The sequence below is a fragment of the Triticum aestivum genome, chromosome 1B, assembly GCF_018294505.1.
Source record: "Triticum aestivum cultivar Chinese Spring chromosome 1B, IWGSC CS RefSeq v2.1, whole genome shotgun sequence".
Taxonomy (NCBI): domain Eukaryota; kingdom Viridiplantae; phylum Streptophyta; class Magnoliopsida; order Poales; family Poaceae; genus Triticum; species Triticum aestivum.
The window spans coordinates 673,461,108-673,466,346 of record NC_057795.1 but is presented as its reverse complement, the minus strand read 5'-3'; positions in this window follow the sequence as shown (position 1 = coordinate 673,466,346).

Genomic DNA, 5,239 nt, shown 5'->3' with positions numbered 1-5,239 from the left:
TCAACTCAAAACTACTCTTTATTATATATAACTCAAGGACTCGATTACAGATCAAAACAAAACTCAAAGCTAGACCGTCCACTAGATCAAGATACAACCAAAAGGATCAAACTAAGAAAAACGATAAAGATAGAGGTGTGATGGTGATATGATACCGAGGCACCTCCCCCAAGCTTGGCAATTGCCAAGGGGACAGCCCATACCCATGTATTCATGTCTCTTTCTTCGGAGGTGGTGATGATGGAGTTGTTGATGATGTAGGCTTTTTCCTTAGCTTGCGCTTGAGGATAGAATTCTGCTCCCTTAAGGCACCTATCTCCTGCTCAAGACTTAGTATCTTCTTACATAGTTCCTATTTGTTTTCATGCAAGAGAAGAAAGGGGATAAACTCGATCTTAGGTTTCTTTGCTCTGTCAGGGAGACTTGACATTTTAAACTCCATGTGCATGTCCCCAGGTTGAGGTAGTGGGGCTTCATCTTCATCTGAGCTTGTCTACTCTTTTCCCTTAGGATCATAGTCTTCTTCTTCCTCCGTGGTCCAACCACAATGCTCCAAGTCCCCATAGACCTTGGGGTTTGCAAGGTAATCAACCACATAGCTTTCTCCCTCCGAATCCTAGGATGACATATTGCTCTAAATCCGTTGCAGAAACAACTCAAAACAAGAACAGAGGATTTGGTCGTGGTACAGTGGTCAAAACCTTCGGGAGATTATATAGTGAATTTTTACCGACCAAAAGAAGTATCGTGCAAGAAAACAGAGTCCAGAGGGCACACGAGGTAGCCATGAGGTAGGGGAGCGCGCCCAGGGGGTAGGGCGCGCCCTGCACCCTCGTGGCTACCTCGTGTCTCTTTCAGACTACTTTTAATTTTCCTAATTTTTTAAATATTCCAAAACGGAGAAAAATTGATATTAGAACAGTTTTGGAGTCGGTTTACTTACCGTACATCATACCTCTTCCTCTTCAGAGTTCGAAACATCCTGGAAAGTATCCCTTATATACTCCTCCGGGGTTACGGTGTTAATAACATTGGTTTCAACATTTATGGGATTAACTGAGATATAATGTTTGATTCTTTGACCGTTTACCACCTTCGGATTTGCGCCTTTGGTGTTATTGATTTTGATGGCACTGGAACGGTAGACCTCCTTGATAATGTAAGGACCTTCCCATTTAGAGAGAAGTTTTCCTGCCAAAAAACTTAAAAGAGAGTTGTATAGCAAAACATAATCACCTACGTTAAACTCACGCTTTTGTATCCTTTTGTCATGCCATCTTTTAACTTTTTCTTTATACAACTTGGCATTCTCATAGGCTTGGGTTCTCCATTCATCAAGCGAGCTAATGTCAAATAACCTCTTTTCACCGGCAAGTTTGAAATCATAATTGAGCTCTTTAATAGCCCAATATGCCTTGTCTTCTAGTTCAAGAGGTAAGTGACATGCCTTTCCATAAACCATTTTATACGGAGACATACCCATAGGATTTTTATAAGCAGTTCTATAAGCCCATAATGCATCATCAAGTTTCTTGGACCAATTCTTTCTAGATCTATTATCAGTCTTTTCCAAAATCAATTTAATATCTTTATTACTCAATTCTACTTGACCACTAGACTGATGGTGATATGGAGATGCAATTCTATGATTAACATCCTTAGCAAGCATTTTACGGAAAGCACCATGAATAAATGTGAACCACCATCAGTCATTAAATATCTAGGGACTCCAATCCTCGGAAAAATAACTTTTTTAAGCATCTTAATATAAGTGTTATGATCAGCACTACTAGTTGGAATAGCTTCTACCCACTTAGTAACATAATCAACATCAACTAAAATATGTGTATACCCATTAGAAGAAGGAAAGGGTCCCATATATTCAAAGCCCCAAAGATAAAATGGTTCAATAACAAGTGAATAGTTCATAGGCATTTCCTGACGTCTACTAATATTACCAATTCTTTGGCATTCATCACAAGACAAGACAAACTTACGGGCATCTTTGAAGAGAGTAGGCCAATAAAAACCGGATTGCAATACCTTATGTGCAATTCTATCTCAAGTGTGGTGTCCTCTGTAAGCCTCGGAGTGACACTTGTGTAGGATCTGTTCCTATTCATGCTCAGGTACGCAACATCTAATAACACCATTGGCTCCTTCTTTATAAAGGTGTGGGTCATCCCAAAAGTAATGTCTTAAATCATAGAAAAACTTTTTCTTTTACTAGTATGTGAAACTAGGTGGTATAAATTTAGCAACAATGTAATTAGCATAATCAGCATACGATGGAGTAGTACGAGAAGCATTTGTGACAGCTAATTGTTCATCAGGAAAGCTATCATCAATAGGCAGTGGGTCATCAAGAACATTTTCTAACCTAGACAAGTTGTCTGCAATGGGGTTCTCAGCTCTCTTTCTATCAATAATATGCAAATCAAATTCTTGTAGCAAGAGAACCCATCTAATCTATACCCCTATATAGTGTGCAAATAACTTTTGAAAGTTGGTCGTTGGATGAAGCCAATCGACGGTAGAGAGATGGCAAATCCGAGCACTACTGGCCGTTGGATATCATCTACATTCCACCAGATTCTGCCACATGTACAATCTAGAAGACTCCATGGTTGAACTTAAGCATAATGCACAAACCTCAAAACACAAGCACTTATCCTTTGTTCTAGAATCTTCCATATCTTAATTGCCCAAACTATTTTTCTAAATGAATTATCACTATTTGTTTTTTACTTTATGCTTTACAATGCACAATTCCATGAATCTTAAAATAGATTTTTTTAAAACTAATTGATTTTGAATGGGATGAACTATAAGAATTAAATGAACATCTACATCATGCATATATGACTCAAAGCTTACATGCTATAGTGTGATATTTATTCATAATTTGGTAACCAAATATCATGTGTGCAATGCACGTGTACCTTACTAGTAAGTCTAGGTTTAGCATCTTTATTTCCATAAGATATTTAATAGCAGCATGATCAGTGTGAACTATTACTTTGGAATCAACAATATAAGATCTGAACTTATCACATGCAATTACAACTGCTAAAAATTCTTTTTCAGTAGTAGCATAATTTCTATGGGCACTGTCTAAAGTTTTGCTAGCATACTGGACAACATTTAGTTTCTTATCGACTCTTTGCCCTAGAATAGCACCAACAACATAATCACTAGCATCACACATAATTTCAAAGGGTAGATTCCAATCAGGTGGCTGAACAATAGGTGCAGAAATCAAGGCTTTCTTAAGTATTTCAGATGCTTCTACACAATCATCATCAAAAACAAAAGGAACATCTTTTTGCAAGAGATTAGTGAGAGGCCTAGAAATTTTAGAGAAGTCTTTAATAAACCTCCTATAGAAACCAGCATGACCAAGGAAACTTCTTATACCTTTGATATCTTTAGGACATGGCATATTTTCAATAGCATCTACTTTAGCTTTATCAACTTCAATACCTCTTTCAAAAATTTTATGCCCCAAGACAATACCTTCATTAACCATAAAGTGGCACTTCTCCCAATTCAAGACAAGGTTAGTTTCTTCGCATCTCTGCAAAACTCGTTCAAGGGTACTTAAGTAATCATCAAAAGAAGTTCCATAAACAGAGAAATCATCCATCAAAACCTCAACAATCTTTCCACAAAAGTCAGAGAATATAGCAGTAATACATCTTTGAAAGGTAGCAGGTGCATTACATAAACCAAAAGTCATACGTCTATAAGCCAAAGTACCAAAAGGGCAAGTAAAAGTGGTCTTTTCTTGATCCTCTTTTGACACTGGTATTTGAGAGAAGCCAGAATAACCATCTAGGAAGCAAAAATGTGTATGTTTGGATAGTTTTTCTAGCAGTTGATCAATAAAAGGTAGAGCGTAATGATCTTTTCTGGTAGCTTTATTTAATTTGCGGAAATTAGTTACCATTTATAACCTGTAACAATTCTTTGTGGGATCAATTCATTTTTATCATTAGGAACAACAGTAATACCTCCCTTCTTAGGGACACGATGAGCGGGATACCCACTAACTATCAGCAATAGGATAAATTATACCTGCCTCCATAAGCTTTATTATTTCATTTCTTACCACTTCTTTCATCTTAGGATTTAGCGTCGTTGATGATCAACAACTGGTTTAGCATCTTTCTCCAATTTTATTTTGTGCTAGCATAGAGTGGGACTAATGCCCTTAAGATCATCAAGAGTATATCCAATAGCGGCATGGTGCTTCTTCAGAGTTTTCAATAATTTCTCTTCTTCATGCTCTGAAAGGTTAGCATTAATAATAATAGGATATATCTTCTTTTCATCAAGATAAGCATATTAAGAGTATAAGGTAATTGTTTAAGCTCAAACACGGGATCTCCCTTGGGTGGAGGAGGATCCCCAAGGATTTCAATATGCAAGTTGTGTTTCAAAATAGGACCCTGATTAAAGAATACTTCATCTATTTCCCTTCTTTTATTCATAAACATATCATTTTCATGGTCTAGCAAATATTATTCTAAAGGATCATTAGGAGGCACGGCAATAGAAGAAAGACCAATAATTTCATCCTTACTAGGCAATTCTTTATCATGGGGTTGCCTATGGAATTTGGAGAAATTAAAATCATGACACATATCCCCTAAACCAACAGTAACAATATCCTTTTCGCAGTCTATCTTAGCATTAACAATATTCAAGAAGGGTCTACCAAATATAATGGGACAAAAGTCATCTTGTGGGGAACCAAGAACAAGAAAATCAGTAGGATATTTTATTTTCCCACACAAGACTTCAACATCTCTAACAATCCCAATTGGTGAAATAGTATCTCTATTGGCAGGCTTAATAGTAACATCAATACCTTCTAACTCTGCAGGTGCAATATCATCCATAATTTCTTTGTATAAGGAATGAGGTATTGCACTCACACTAGCACCCATATCATATAAGCCATGATAACAATGATCTCCTATTTTAATAGAAACAATAGGCATGCCAACAACAGATCTATGTTTATCTTTGGTATCAGGTTTAGCAATCCTAGCAGCTTCATCACATAAATAAATAACATGCCCATCAATATTATCGACCAAGAGATCTTTGACCATAGCAATACTAGGTTCAACTTTAATTTGTCCAGGGGGTGTTGGTGTTCTAGTATAACTCTTACGAACCACAGTTGAAGCTTTAGCATGATCCTTTATTCTAACAGGGAAAGGTGGTTTCT